Source organism: Heteronotia binoei, chromosome 12, assembly GCF_032191835.1.
Source record: "Heteronotia binoei isolate CCM8104 ecotype False Entrance Well chromosome 12, APGP_CSIRO_Hbin_v1, whole genome shotgun sequence".
Classification (NCBI taxonomy): Eukaryota; Metazoa; Chordata; class Lepidosauria; order Squamata; family Gekkonidae; genus Heteronotia; species Heteronotia binoei.
Window position 1 is genome coordinate 720,890 of NC_083234.1, and position 18,126 is coordinate 739,015.

Here is an 18,126-nt window from a genome sequence, read left to right on the forward strand (position 1 = left end):
ATTCTCATAGACTATAATGGAGAATGGAAAAACATCCAAAATTTTTCCAAATCAAGAGTATACCCTTCAGTGTGATATGAGAATTTCATCTTATCCAACCCTAAACCAAACCCCAATTTTAACTTGAACGTAAGTGTGTCCTGAACTCTAACCCTAACCCTAACCCTATGGGCCCATTCACTCTAATGATTCTCATAGACTATAATGGAGAATGGAAAAACATCCAAAATTTTTCCAAATCAAGACTATACCTATTAGTGTGATATGATAATTTCATCTTATCCAACCCTAAACCAAACCCCAATTTTAACTTGAACGTAAGTGTGTCCTGAACTCTAACCCTAACCCTAACCCTAACCCTATGGGCCCATTCACTCTAATGATTCTCATAGACTATAATGGAGAATGGAAAAACATCCAAAATTTTTCCAAATCAAGAGTATACTCTTCAGTGTGATATGAGAATTTCATCTTATCCAACCCTAAACCAAACCCCAGTTTTAACTTGAACGTAAGTGTGTCCTGAACTCTAACCCTAACCCTAACCCTAACCCTATGGGCCCATTCACTCTAATGATTCTCATAGACTAAAATGGAGAATGGAAAAACATCCAAAATTTTTCCAAATCAAGAGTATACCCTTCAGTGTGATATGAGAATTTCATCTTATCCAACCCTAAACCAAACCCCAATTTTAATTTGAACGTAAGTGTGTCCTGAACTCTAACCCTAACCCCAACCCTAACCCTATGGGCCCATTCACTCTAATGATTCTCCTAGACTATAATGGAGAATGGAAAAACATCCAAAATTTTTCCAAATCTGGAGTATACCTTTCAATGTGATATGAAAATTTCATCTTATCCAACCCTAAACCAAACCCCAATTTTAACTTGAACGTAGTTGTGTCCTGAACTCTAACCCTAACCCTAACCCTATGGGCCCATTCACTCTAATGATTCTCATAGACTATAATGGAGAATGGAAAAACATCCAAAATTTTTCCAAATCAAGAGTATACCCTTCAGTGTGATATGAGAATTTCATCTTATCCAACCTAAACCAAACCCCAATTTTAATTTGAACGTAAATGTGTCCTGAACTCTAACCCTAACCCTAACCCTAACCCTATGGGCCCATTCACTCTAATGATTCTCATAGACTATAATGGAGAATGGAAAAACATCCAAAATTTTTCCAAATCAAGACTATACCTATTAGTGTGATATGAAAATTTCATCTTATCCAACCCTAAACCAAACCCCAATTTTAACTTGAACGTAAGTGTGTCCTGAACTCTAACCCTAACCCTAATCCTATGGGCCCATTCACTCTAATGATTCTCATAGACTATAATGGAGAATGGAAAAACATCCAAAATTTTTCCAAATCAAGAGTATACCCTTCAGTGTGATATGAGAATTTCATCTTATCCAACCCTAAACCAAACCCCAATTTTAACTTGAACGTAAGTGTGTCCTGAACTCTAACCCTAACCCTAACCCTAACCCTATGGGCCCATTCACTCTAATGATTCTCATAGACTATAATGGAGAATGGAAAAACATCCAAAATTTTTCCAAATCAAGAGTATACCTTTCAGAGTGAAATGAGAATTTCATCTTATCCAACCCTAAACCAAACCCCAATTTTAACTTGAACGTAAGTGTGTCCTGAACTCTAACCCTAACCCTAACCCTAACCCTATGGGCCCATTCACTCTAATGATTCTCCTAGACTATAATGGAGAATGGAAAAACATCCAAAATTTTTCCAAATCTGGAGTATACCTTTCAATGTGATATCAAAATTTCATCTTATCCAACCCTAAACCAAACCCCAATTTTAACTTGAACGTAGTTGTGTCCTGAACTCTAACCCTAACCCTAACCCTATGGGCCCATTCACTCTAATGATTCTCATAGACTATAATGGAGAATGGAAAAACATCCAAAATTTTTCCAAATCAAGAGTATACCCTTCAGTGTGATATGAGAATTTCATCTTATCCAACCCTAAACCAAACCCCAATTTTAACTTGAACGTAAGTGTGTCCTGAACTCTAACCCTAACCCTAACCCTATGGGCCCATTCACTCTAATGATTCTCATAGACTATAATGGAGAATGGAAAAACATCCAAAATTTTTCCAAGTCAAGACTATACCTATTAGTGTGATATGATAATTTCATCTTATCCAACCCTAAACCAAACCCCAATTTTAACTTGAACGTAAGTGTGTCCTGAACTCTAACCCTAACCCTACCCTAACCCTATGGGCCCATTCACTCTAATGATTCTCATAGACTATAATGGAGAATGGAAAAACATCCAAAATTTTTCCAAATCAAGAGTATACTCTTCAGTGTGATATGAGAATTTCATCTTATCCAACCCTAAACCAAACCCCAGTTTTAACTTGAACGTAAGTGTGTCCTGAACTCTAACCCTAACCCTAACCCTAACCCTATGGGCCCATTCACTCTAATGATTCTCATAGACTAAAATGGAGAATGGAAAAACATCCAAAATTTTTCCAAATCAAGAGTATACCCTTCAGTGTGATATGAGAATTTCATCTTATCCAACCCTAAACCAAACCCCAATTTTAACTTGAACGTAGTTGTGTCCTGAACTCTAACCCTAACCCTAACCCTATGGGCCCATTCACTCTAATGATTCTCATAGACTATAATGGAGAATGGAAAAACATCCAAAATTTTTCCAAATCAAGAGTATACCCTTCAGTGTGATATGAGAATTTCATCTTATCCAACCCTAAACCAAACCCCAATTTTAATTTGAACGTAAGTGTGTCCTGAACTCTAACCCTAACCCTAACCCTAACCCTATGGGCCCATTCACTCTAATGATTCTCATAGACTATAATGGAGAATGGAAAAACATCCAAAATTTTTCCAAATCAAGACTATACCTATTAGTGTGATATGAAAATTTCATCTTATCCAACCCTAAACCAAACCCCAATGTTAACTTGAACGTAAGTGTGTCCTGAACTCTAACCCTAACCCTAATCCTATGGGCCCATTCACTCTAATGATTCTCATAGACTATAATGGAGAATGGAAAAACATCCAAAATTTTTCCAAATCAAGAGTATACCCTTCAGTGTGATATGAGAATTTCATCTTATCCAACCCTAAACCAAACCCCAATTTTAACTTGAACGTAAGTGTGTCCTGAACTCTAACCCTAACCCTAACCCTAACCCTATGGGCCCATTCACTCTAATGATTCTCATAGACTATAATGGAGAATGGAAAAACATCCAAAATTTTTCCAAATCAAGAGTATACCTTTCAGAGTGAAATGAGAATTTCATCTTATCCAACCCTAAACCAAACCCCCAATTTTAACTTGAACGTAAGTGTGTCCTGAACTCTAACCCTAACCCTAACCCTAAGCCTATGGGCCCATTCACTCTAATGATTCTCCTAGACTATAATGGAGAATGGAAAAACATCCAAAATTTTTCCAAATCTGGAAGTATACCTTTCAATGTGATATCAAAATTTCATCTTATCCAACCCTAAACCAAACCCCAATTTTAACTTGAACGTAGTTGTGTCCTGAACTCTAACCCTAACCCTAACCCTATGGGCCCATTCACTCTAATGATTCTCATAGACTATAATGGAGAATGGAAAAACATCCAAAATTTTTCCAAATCAAGAGTATACCCTTCAGTGTGATATGAGAATTTCATCTTATCCAACCCTAAACCAAACCCCAATTTTAACTTGAACGTAAGTGTGTCCTGAACTCTAACCCTAACCCTAACCCTATGGGCCCATTCACTCTAATGATTCTCATAGACTATAATGGAGAATGGAAAAACATCCAAAATTTTTCCAAATCAAGACTATACCTATTAGTGTGATATGATAATTTCATCTTATCCAACCCTAAACCAAACCCCAATTTTAACTTGAACGTAAGTGTGTCCTGAACTCTAACCCTAACCCTAACCCTAACCCTATGGGCCCATTCACTCTAATGATTCTCATAGACTATAATGGAGAATGGAAAAACATCCAAAATTTTTCCAAATCAAGAGTATACTCTTCAGTGTGATATGAGAATTTCATCTTATCCAACCCTAAACCAAACCCCAGTTTTAACTTGAACGTAAGTGTGTCCAGAACTCTAACCCTAACCCTAACCCTAACCCTATGGGCCCATTCACTCTAATGATTCTCATAGACTAAAATGGAGAATGGAAAAACATCCAAAATTTTCCAAATCAAGAGTATACCCTTCAGTGTGATATGAGAATTTCATCTTATCCAACCCTAAACCAAACCCCAATTTTAGTTTGAACGTAAGTGTGTCCTGAACTCTAACCCTAACCCCAACCCTAACCCTATGGGCCCATTCACTCTAATGATTCTCCTAGACTATAATGGAGAATGGAAAAACATCCAAAATTTTTCCAAATCTGGAGTATACCTTTCAATGTGATATGAAAATTTCATCTTATCCAACCCTAAACCAAACCCCAATTTTAACTTGAACGTAGTTGTGTCCTGAACTCTAACCCTAACCCTAACCCTATGGGCCCATTCACTCTAATGATTCTCATAGACTATAATGGAGAATGGAAAAACATCCAAAATTTTTCCAAATCAAGAGTATACCCTTCAGTGTGATATGAGAATTTCATCTTATCCAACCCTAAACCAAACCCCAATTTTAACTTGAACGTAAGTGTGTCCTGAACTCTAACCCTAACCCTAACCCTAACCCTATGGGCCCATTCACTCTCATGATTCTCATAGACTATAATGGAGAATGGAAAAACATCCAAAATTTTTCCAAATCAAGACTATACCTATTAGTGTGATATGAAAATTTCATCTTATCCAACCCTAAACCAAACCCCAATTTTAACTTGAACGTAAGTGTGTCCTGAACTCTAACCCTAACCCTAACCCTATGGGCCCATTCAATCTAATGATTCTCATAGACTATAATGGAGAATGGAAAAACATCCAAAATTTTTCCAAATCAAGAGTATACCCTTCAGTGTGATATGAGAATTTCATCTTATCCAACCCTAAACCAAACCCCAATTTTAACTTGAACGTAAGTGTGTCCTGAACTCTAACCCTAACCCTAACCCTATGGGCCCATTCACTCTAATGATTCTCATAGACTATAATGGAGAATGGAAAAACATCCAAAATTTTCCAAATCAAGACTATACCTATTAGTGTGATATGATAATTTCATCTTATCCAACCCTAAACCAAACCCCAATTTTAACTTGAACGTAAGTGTGTCCTGAACTCTAACCCTAACCCTAACCCTAACCCTATGGGACCATTCACTCTAATGATTCTCATAGACTATAATGAAGAATGGAAAAACATCCAAAATTTTTCCAAATCAAGAGTATACTCTTCAGTGTGATATGAGAATTTCATCTTATCCAACCCTAAACCAAACCCCAGTTTTAACTTGAACGTAAGTGTGTCCTGAACTCTAACCCTAACCCTAACCCTAACCCTATGGGCCCATTCACTCTAATGATTCTCATAGACTAAAATGGAGAATGGAAAAACATCCAAAATTTTTCCAAATCAAGAGTATACCCTTCAGTGTGATATGAGAATTTCATCTTATCCAACCCTAAACCAAACCCCAATTTTAATTTGAACGTAAGTGTGTCCTGAACTCTAACCCTAACCCCAACCCTAACCCTATGGGCCAATTCACTCTAATGATTCTCCTAGACTATAATGGAGAATGGAAAAACATCCAAAATTTTTCCAAATCTGGAGTATACCTTTCAATGTGATATGAAAATTTCATCTTATCCAACCCTAAACCAAACCCCAATTTTAACTTGAACGTAGTTGTGTCCTGAACTCTAACCCTAACCCTAACCCTATGGGCCCATTCACTCTAATGATTCTCATAGACTATAATGGAGAATGGAAAAACATCCAAAATTTTTCCAAATCAAGAGTATACCCTTCAGTGTGATATGAGAATTTCATCTTATCCAACCCTAAACCAAACCCCAATTTTAAGTTGAACGTAAGTGTGTCCTGAACTCTAACCCTAACCCTAACCCTAACCCTATGGGCCCATTCACTCTAATGATTCTCATAGACTATAATGGAGAATGGAAAAACATCCTAAATTTTTCCAAATCAAGACTATACCTATTAGTGTGATTTGAAAATTTCATCTTATCCAACCCTAAACCAAACCCCAATTTTAACTTGAACGTAAGTGTGTCCTGAACTCTAACCCTAACCCTAACCCTATGGGCCCATTCAATCTAATGATTCTCATAGACTATAATGGAGAATGGAAAAACATCCAAAATTTTTCCAAATCAAGAGTATACCCTTCAGTGTGATATGAGAATTTCATCTTATCCAACCCTAAACCAATCCCCAATTTTAACTTGAACGTAAGTGTGTCCTGAACTCTAACCCTAACCCTAACCCTAACCCTATGGGCCCATTCACTCTAATGATTCTCATAGACTATAATGGAGAATGGAAAAACATCCAAAATTTTTCCAAATCAAGAGTATACCTTTCAGAGTGAAATGAGAATTTCATCTTATCCAACCCTAAACCAAACCCCAATTTTAACTTGAACGTAAGTGTGTCCTGAACTCTAACCCTAACCCTAACCCTAACCCTATGGGCCCATTCACTCTAATGATTCTCCTAGACTATAATGGAGAATGGAAAAACATCCAAAATTTTTCCAAATCTGGAGTATACCTTTCAATGTGATATGAAAATTTCATCTTATCCAACCTTAAACCAAACCCCAATTTTAACTTGAACGTAGTTGTGTCCTGAACTCTAACCCTAACCCTAACCCTATGGGCCCATTCACTCTAATGATTCTCATAGACTATAATGGAGAATGGAAAAACATCCAAAATTTTTCCAAATCAAGAGTATACCCTTCAGTGTGATATGAGAATTTCATCTTATCCAACCCTAAACCAAACCCCAATTTTAACTTGAACGTAAGTGTGTCCTGAACTCTAACCCTAACCCTAACCCTATGGGCCCATTCACTCTAATGATTCTCATAGACTATAATGGAGAATGGAAAAACATCCAAAATTTTTCCAAATCAAGACTATACCTATTAGTGTGATATGATAATTTCATCTTATCCAACCCTAAACCAAACCCCAATTTTAACTTGAACGTAAGTGTGTCCTGAACTCTAACCCTAACCCTAACCCTAACCCTGTGGGCCCATTCACTCTAATGATTCTCATAGACTATAATGGAGAATGGAAAAACATCCAAAATTTTTCCAAATCAAGAGTATACTCTTCAGTTCTTCAGTGTGATATGAGAATTTCATCTTATCCAACCCTAAACCAAACCCCAGTTTTAACTTGAACGTAAGTGTGTCCTGAACTCTAACCCTAACCCTAACCCTAACCCTATGGGCCCATTCACTCTAATGATTCTCATAGACTAAAATGGAGAATGGAAAAACATCCAAAATTTTTCCAAATCAAGAGTATACCCTTCAGTGTGATATGAGAATTTCATCTTATCCAACCCTAAACCAAACCCCAATTTTAATTTGAACGTAAGTGTGTCCTGAACTCTAACCCTAACCCCAACCCTAACCCTATGGGCCCATTCACTCTAATGATTCTCCTAGACTATAATGGAGAATGGAAAAACATCCAAAATTTTTCCAAATCTGGAGTATACCTTTCAATGTGATATGAAAATTTCATCTTATCCAACCCTAAACCAAACCCCAATTTTAACTTGAACGTAGTTGTGTCCTGAACTCTAACCCTAACCCTAACCCTATGGGCCCATTCACTCTAATGATTCTCATAGACTATAATGGAGAATGGAAAAAACATCCAAAATTTTTCCAAATCAAGAGTATACCCTTCAGTGTGATATGAGAATTTCATCTTATCCAACCCTAAACCAAACCCCAATTTTAATTTGAACGTAAGTGTGTCCTGAACTCTAACCCTAACCCTAACCCTAACCCTATGGGCCCATTCACTCTAATGATTCTCATAGACTATAATGGAGAATGGAAAAACATCCAAAATTTTTCCAAATCAAGACTATACCTATTAGTGTGATATGAAAATTTCATCTTATCCAACCCTAAACCAAACCCCAATTTTAACTTGAACGTAAGTGTGTCCTGAACTCTAACCCTAACCCTAATCCTATGGGCCCATTCACTCTAATGATTCTCATAGACTATAATGGAGAATGGAAAAACATCCAAAATTTTTCCAAATCAAGAGTATACCCTTCAGTGTGATATGAGAATTTCATCTTATCCAACCCTAAACCAAACCCCAATTTTAATTTGAACGTAAGTGTGTCCTGAACTCTAACCCTAACCCTAACCCTAACCCTATGGGCCCATTCACTCTAATGATTCTCATAGACTATAATGGAGAATGGAAAAACATCCAAAATTTTTCCAAATCAAGACTATACCTATTAGTGTGATATGAAAATTTCATCTTATCCAACCCTAAACCAAACCCCAATTTTAACTTGAACGTAAGTGTGTCCTGAACTCTAACCCTAACCCTAACCCTATGGGCCCATTCAATCTAATGATTCTCATAGACTATAATGGAGAATGGAAAAACATCCAAAATTTTTCCAAATCAAGACTATACCTATTAGTGTGATATGAAAATTTCATCTTATCCAACCCTAAACCAAACCCCAATTTTAACTTGAACGTAAGTGTGTCCTGAACTCTAACCCTAACCCTAACCCTATGGGCCCATTCACTCTAATGATTCTCATAGACTATAATGGAGAATGGAAAAACATCCAAAATTTTTCCAAATCAAGACTATACCTATTAGTGTGATATGATAATTTCATCTTATCCAACCCTAAACCAAACCCCAATTTTAACTTGAACGTAAGTGTGTCCTGAACTCTAACCCTAACCCTAACCCTAACCCTATGGGCCCATTCACTCTAATGATTCTCATAGACTATAATGGAGAATGGAAAAACATCCAAAATTTTTCCAAATCAAGAGTATACTCTTCAGTGTGATATGAGAATTTCATCTTATCCAACCCTAAACCAAACCCCAGTTTTAACTTGAACGTAAGTGTGTCCTGAACTCTAACCCTAACCCTAACCCTAACCCTATGGGCCCATTCACTCTAATGATTCTCATAGACTAAAATGGAGAATGGAAAAACATCCAAAATTTTTCCAAATCAAGAGTATACCCTTCAGTGTGATATGAGAATTTCATCTTATCCAACCCTAAACCAAACCCCAATTTTAATTTGAACGTAAGTGTGTCCTGAACTCTAACCCTAACCCCAACCCTAACCCTATGGGCCCATTCACTCTAATGATTCTCCTAGACTATAATGGAGAATGGAAAAACATCCAAAATTTTTCCAAATCTGGAGTATACCTTTCAATGTGATATGAAAATTTCATCTTATCCAACCCTAAACCAAACCCCAATTTTAACTTGAACGTAGTTGTGTCCTGAACTCTAACCCTAACCCTAACCCTATGGGCCCATTCACTCTAATGATTCTCATAGACTATAATGGAGAATGGAAAAACATCCAAAATTTTTCCAAATCAAGAGTATACCCTTCAGTGTGATATGAGAATTTCATCTTATCCAACCCTAAACCAAACCCCAATTTTAATTTGAACGTAAGTGTGTCCTGAACTCTAACCCTAACCCTAACCCTAACCCTATGGGCCCATTCACTCTAATGATTCTCATAGACTATAATGGAGAATGGAAAAACATCCAAAATTTTTCCAAATCAAGACTATACCTATTAGTGTGATATGAAAATTTCATCTTATCCAACCCTAAACCAAACCCCAATTTTAACTTGAACGTAAGTGTGTCCTGAACTCTAACCCTAACCCTAATCCTATGGGCCCATTCACTCTAATGATTCTCATAGACTATAATGGAGAATGGAAAAACATCCAAAATTTTTCCAAATCAAGAGTATACCCTTCAGTGTGATATGAGAATTTCATCTTATCCAACCCTAAACCAAACCCCAATTTTAATTTGAACGTAAGTGTGTCCTGAACTCTAACCCTAACCCTAACCCTAACCCTATGGGCCCATTCACTCTAATGATTCTCATAGACTATAATGGAGAATGGAAAAACATCCAAAATTTTTCCAAATCAAGACTATACCTATTAGTGTGATATGAAAATTTCATCTTATCCAACCCTAAACCAAACCCCAATTTTAACTTGAACGTAAGTGTGTCCTGAACTCTAAACCTAACCCTAACCCTATGGGCCCATTCAATCTAATGATTCTCATAGACTATAATGGAGAATGGAAAAACATCCAAAATTTTTCCAAATCAAGAGTATACCCTTCAGTGTGATATGAGAATTTCATCTTATCCAACCCTAAACCAAACCCCAATTTTAATTTGAACGTAAGTGTGTCCTGAACTCTAACCCTAACCCTAACCCTAACCCTATGGGCCCATTCACTCTAATGATTCTCATAGACTATAATGGAGAATGGAAAAACATCCAAAATTTTTCCAAATCAAGACTATACCTATTAGTGTGATATGAAAATTTCATCTTATCCAACCCTAAACCAAACCCCAATTTTAACTTGAACGTAAGTGTGTCCTGAACTCTAACCCTAACCCTAATCCTATGGGCCCATTCACTCTAATGATTCTCATAGACTATAATGGAGAATGGAAAAACATCCAAAATTTTTCCAAATCAAGAGTATACCCTTCAGTGTGATATGAGAATTTCATCTTATCCAACCCTAAACCAAACCCCAATTTTAATTTGAACGTAAGTGTGTCCTGAACTCTAACCCTAACCCTAACCCTAACCCTATGGGCCCATTCACTCTAATGATTCTCATAGACTATAATGGAGAATGGAAAAACATCCAAAATTTTTCCAAATCAAGACTATACCTATTAGTGTGATATGAAAATTTCATCTTATCCAACCCTAAACCAAACCCCAATTTTAACTTGAACGTAAGTGTGTCCTGAACTCTAACCCTAACCCTAACCCTATGGGCCCATTCAATCTAATGATTCTCATAGACTATAATGGAGAATGGAAAAACATCCAAAATTTTTCCAAATCAAGACTATACCTATTAGTGTGATATGAAAATTTCATCTTATCCAACCCTAAACCAAACCCCAATTTTAACTTGAACGTAAGTGTGTCCTGAACTCTAACCCTAACCCTAACCCTATGGGCCCATTCACTCTAATGATTCTCATAGACTATAATGGAGAATGGAAAAACATCCAAAATTTTTCCAAATCAAGACTATACCTATTAGTGTGATATGATAATTTCATCTTATCCAACCCTAAACCAAACCCCAATTTTAACTTGAACGTAAGTGTGTCCTGAACTCTAACCCTAACCCTAACCCTAACCCTATGGGCCCATTCACTCTAATGATTCTCATAGACTATAATGGAGAATGGAAAAACATCCAAAATTTTTCCAAATCAAGAGTATACTCTTCAGTGTGATATGAGAATTTCATCTTATCCAACCCTAAACCAAACCCCAGTTTTAACTTGAACGTAAGTGTGTCCTGAACTCTAACCCTAACCCTAACCCTAACCCTATGGGCCCATTCACTCTAATGATTCTCATAGACTAAAATGGAGAATGGAAAAACATCCAAAATTTTTCCAAATCAAGAGTATACCCTTCAGTGTGATATGAGAATTTCATCTTATCCAACCCTAAACCAAACCCCAATTTTAATTTGAACGTAAGTGTGTCCTGAACTCTAACCCTAACCCCAACCCTAACCCTATGGGCCCATTCACTCTAATGATTCTCCTAGACTATAATGGAGAATGGAAAAACATCCAAAATTTTTCCAAATCTGGAGTATACCTTTCAATGTGATATGAAAATTTCATCTTATCCAACCCTAAACCAAACCCCAATTTTAACTTGAACGTAGTTGTGTCCTGAACTCTAACCCTAACCCTAACCCTATGGGCCCATTCACTCTAATGATTCTCATAGACTATAATGGAGAATGGAAAAACATCCAAAATTTTTCCAAATCAAGAGTATACCCTTCAGTGTGATATGAGAATTTCATCTTATCCAACCCTAAACCAAACCCCAATTTTAATTTGAACGTAAGTGTGTCCTGAACTCTAACCCTAACCCTAACCCTAACCCTATGGGCCCATTCACTCTAATGATTCTCATAGACTATAATGGAGAATGGAAAAACATCCAAAATTTTTCCAAATCAAGACTATACCTATTAGTGTGATATGAAAATTTCATCTTATCCAACCCTAAACCAAACCCCAATTTTAACTTGAACGTAAGTGTGTCCTGAACTCTAACCCTAACCCTAATCCTATGGGCCCATTCACTCTAATGATTCTCATAGACTATAATGGAGAATGGAAAAACATCCAAAATTTTTCCAAATCAAGAGTATACCCTTCAGTGTGATATGAGAATTTCATCTTATCCAACCCTAAACCAAACCCCAATTTTAATTTGAACGTAAGTGTGTCCTGAACTCTAACCCTAACCCTAACCCTAACCCTATGGGCCCATTCACTCTAATGATTCTCATAGACTATAATGGAGAATGGAAAAACATCCAAAATTTTTCCAAATCAAGACTATACCTATTAGTGTGATATGAAAATTTCATCTTATCCAACCCTAAACCAAACCCCAATTTTAACTTGAACGTAAGTGTGTCCTGAACTCTAAACCTAACCCTAACCCTATGGGCCCATTCAATCTAATGATTCTCATAGACTATAATGGAGAATGGAAAAACATCCAAAATTTTTCCAAATCAAGAGTATACCCTTCAGTGTGATATGAGAATTTCATCTTATCCAACCCTAAACCAAACCCCAATTTTAATTTGAACGTAAGTGTGTCCTGAACTCTAACCCTAACCCTAACCCTAACCCTATGGGCCCATTCACTCTAATGATTCTCATAGACTATAATGGAGAATGGAAAAACATCCAAAATTTTTCCAAATCAAGACTATACCTATTAGTGTGATATGAAAATTTCATCTTATCCAACCCTAAACCAAACCCCAATTTTAACTTGAACGTAAGTGTGTCCTGAACTCTAACCCTAACCCTAATCCTATGGGCCCATTCACTCTAATGATTCTCATAGACTATAATGGAGAATGGAAAAACATCCAAAATTTTTCCAAATCAAGAGTATACCCTTCAGTGTGATATGAGAATTTCATCTTATCCAACCCTAAACCAAACCCCAATTTTAATTTGAACGTAAGTGTGTCCTGAACTCTAACCCTAACCCTAACCCTAACCCTATGGGCCCATTCACTCTAATGATTCTCATAGACTATAATGGAGAATGGAAAAACATCCAAAATTTTTCCAAATCAAGACTATACCTATTAGTGTGATATGAAAATTTCATCTTATCCAACCCTAAACCAAACCCCAATTTTAACTTGAACGTAAGTGTGTCCTGAACTCTAACCCTAACCCTAACCCTATGGGCCCATTCAATCTAATGATTCTCATAGACTATAATGGAGAATGGAAAAACATCCAAAATTTTTCCAAATCAAGACTATACCTATTAGTGTGATATGAAAATTTCATCTTATCCAACCCTAAACCAAACCCCAATTTTAACTTGAACGTAAGTGTGTCCTGAACTCTAACCCTAACCCTAACCCTATGGGCCCATTCACTCTAATGATTCTCATAGACTATAATGGAGAATGGAAAAACATCCAAAATTTTTCCAAATCAAGACTATACCTATTAGTGTGATATGATAATTTCATCTTATCCAACCCTAAACCAAACCCCAATTTTAACTTGAACGTAAGTGTGTCCTGAACTCTAACCCTAACCCTAACCCTAACCCTATGGGCCCATTCACTCTAATGATTCTCATAGACTATAATGGAGAATGGAAAAACATCCAAAATTTTTCCAAATCAAGAGTATACTCTTCAGTGTGATATGAGAATTTCATCTTATCCAACCCTAAACCAAACCCCAGTTTTAACTTGAACGTAAGTGTGTCCTGAACTCTAACCCTAACCCTAACCCTAACCCTATGGGCCCATTCACTCTAATGATTCTCATAGACTAAAATGGAGAATGGAAAAACATCCAAAATTTTTCCAAATCAAGAGTATACCCTTCAGTGTGATATGAGAATTTCATCTTATCCAACCCTAAACCAAACCCCAATTTTAATTTGAACGTAAGTGTGTCCTGAACTCTAACCCTAACCCCAACCCTAACCCTATGGGCCCATTCACTCTAATGATTCTCCTAGACTATAATGGAGAATGGAAAAACATCCAAAATTTTTCCAAATCTGGAGTATACCTTTCAATGTGATATGAAAATTTCATCTTATCCAACCCTAAACCAAACCCCAATTTTAACTTGAACGTAGTTGTGTCCTGAACTCTAACCCTAACCCTAACCCTATGGGCCCATTCACTCTAATGATTCTCATAGACTATAATGGAGAATGGAAAAACATCCAAAATTTTTCCAAATCAAGAGTATACCCTTCAGTGTGATATGAGAATTTCATCTTATCCAACCCTAAACCAAACCCCAATTTTAATTTGAACGTAAGTGTGTCCTGAACTCTAACCCTAACCCTAACCCTAACCCTATGGGCCCATTCACTCTAATGATTCTCATAGACTATAATGGAGAATGGAAAAACATCCAAAATTTTTCCAAATCAAGACTATACCTATTAGTGTGATATGAAAATTTCATCTTATCCAACCCTAAACCAAACCCCAATTTTAACTTGAACGTAAGTGTGTCCTGAACTCTAACCCTAACCCTAATCCTATGGGCCCATTCACTCTAATGATTCTCATAGACTATAATGGAGAATGGAAAAACATCCAAAATTTTTCCAAATCAAGAGTATACCCTTCAGTGTGATATGAGAATTTCATCTTATCCAACCCTAAACCAAACCCCAATTTTAATTTGAACGTAAGTGTGTCCTGAACTCTAACCCTAACCCTAACCCTAACCCTATGGGCCCATTCACTCTAATGATTCTCATAGACTATAATGGAGAATGGAAAAACATCCAAAATTTTTCCAAATCAAGACTATACCTATTAGTGTGATATGAAAATTTCATCTTATCCAACCCTAAACCAAACCCCAATTTTAACTTGAACGTAAGTGTGTCCTGAACTCTAAACCTAACCCTAACCCTATGGGCCCATTCAATCTAATGATTCTCATAGACTATAATGGAGAATGGAAAAACATCCAAAATTTTTCCAAATCAAGAGTATACCCTTCAGTGTGATATGAGAATTTCATCTTATCCAACCCTAAACCAAACCCCAATTTTAACTTGAACGTAAGTGTGTCCTGAACTCTAACCCTAACCCTAACCCTAACCCTATGGGCCCATTCACTCTAATGATTCTCATAGACTATAATGGAGAATGGAAAAACATCCAAAATTTTTCCAAATCAAGAGTATACCTTTCAGAGTGAAATGAGAATTTCATCTTATCCAACCCTAAACCAAACCCCAATTTTAACTTGAACGTAAGTGTGTCCTGAACTCTAACCCTAACCCTAACCCTAACCCTATGGGCCCATTCACTCTAATGATTCTCATAGACTATAATGGAGAATGGAAAAACATCCAAAATTTTTCCAAATCAAGACTATACCTATTTGTGTGATATGAAAATTTCATCTTATCCAACCCTAAACCAAACCCCAATTTTAACTTGAACGTAAGTGTGTCCTGAACTCTAACCCTAACCCTAACCCTAACCCTATGGGCCCATTCACTCTAATGATTCTCATAGACTATAATGGAGAATGGAAAAACATCCAAAATTTTTCCAAATCAAGAGTATACCCTTCAGTGTGATATGAGAATTTCATCTTATCCAACCCTAAACCAAACCCCAGTTTTAACTTGAACGTAAGTGTGTCCTGAACTCTAACCCTAACCCTAACCCTAACCCTATGGGCCCATTCACTCTAATGATTCTCATAGACTATAATGGAGAATGGAAAAACATCCAAAATTTTTCCAAATCTGGAGTATACCTTTCAATGTGATATGAAAATTTCATCTTATCCAACCCTAAACCAAACCCCAATTTTAACTTGAACGTAGTTGTGTCCTGAACTCTAACCCTAACCCTAACCCTATGGGCCCATTCACTCTAATGATTCTCATAGACTATAATGGAGAATGGAAAAACATCCAAAATTTTTCCAAATCAAGAGTATACCCTTCAGTGTGATATGAGAATTTCATCTTATCCAACCCTAAACCAAACCCCAATTTTAACTTGAACGTAAGTGTGTCCTGAACTCTAACCCTAACCCTAACCCTATGGGCCCATTCACTCTAATGATTCTCATAGACTATAATGGAGAATGGAAAAACATCCAAAATTTTTCCAAATCAAGACTATACCTATTAGTGTGATATGAGAATTTCATCTTATCCAACCCTAAACCAAACCCCAATTTTAACTTGAACGTAAGTGTGTCCTGAACTCTAACCCTAACCCTAACCCTAACCCTATGGGCCCATTCACTCTAATGATTCTCATAGACTATAATGGAGAATGGAAAAACATCCAAAATTTTTCCAAATCAAGAGTATACCTTTCAGAGTGAAATGAGAATTTCATCTTATCCAACCCTAAACCAAACCCCAGTTTTAACTTGAACGTAAGTGTGTCCTGAACTCTAACCCTAACCCTAACCCTAACCCTATGGGCCCATTCACTCTAATGATTCTCATAGACTAAAATGGAGAATGGAAAAACATCCAAAATTTTTCCAAATCAAGAGTATACCCTTCAGTGTGATATGAGAATTTCATCTTATCCAACCCTAAACCAAACCCCAATTTTAATTTGAACGTAAGTGTGTCCTGAACTCTAACCCTAACCCCAACCCTAACCCTATGGGCCCATTCACTCTAATGATTCTCCTAGACTATAATGGAGAATGGAAAAACATCCAAAATTTTTCCAAATCTGGAGTATACCTTTCAATGTGAGATGAAAATTTCATCTTATCCAACCCTAAACCAAACCCCAATTTTAACTTGAACGTAGTTGTGTCCTGAACTCTAACCCTAACCCTAACCCTATGGGCCCATTCACTCTAATGATTCTCATAGACTATAATGGAGAATGGAAAAACATCCAAAAATTTTCCAAATCAAGAGTATACCCTTCAGTGTGATATGAGAATTTCATCTTATCCAACCCTAAACCAAACCCCAATTTTAATTTGAACGTAAGTGTGTCCTGAACTCTAACCCTAACCCTAACCCTAACCCTATGGGCCCATTCACTCTAATGATTCTCATAGACTATAATGGAGAATGGAAAAACATCCAAAATTTTTCCAAATCAAGACTATACCTATTAGTGTGATATGAAAATTTCATCTTATCCAACCCTAAACCAAACCCCAATTTTAACTTGAACGTAAGTGTGTCCTGAACTCTAACCCTAACCCTAATCCTATGGGCCCATTCACTCTAATGATTCTCATAGACTATAATGGAGAATGGAAAAACATCCAAAATTTTTCCAAATCAAGAGTATACCCTTCAGTGTGATATGAGAATTTCATCTTATCCAACCCTAAACCAAACCCCAATTTTAATTTGAACGTAAGTGTGTCCTGAACTCTAACCCTAACCCTAACCCTAACCCTATGGGCCCATTCACTCTAATGATTCTCATAGACTATAATGGAGAATGGAAAAACATCCAAAATTTTTCCAAATCAAGACTATACCTATTAGTGTGATATGAAAATTTCATCTTATCCAACCTAAACCAAACCCCAATTTTAACTTGAACGTAAGTGTGTCCTGAACTCTAACCCTAACCCTAACCCTATGGGCCCATTCAATCTAATGATTCTCATAGACTATAATGGAGAATGGAAAAACATCCAAAATTTTTCCAAATCAAGACTATACCTATTAGTGTGATATGAAAATTTCATCTTATCCAACCCTAAACCAAACCCCAATTTTAAAT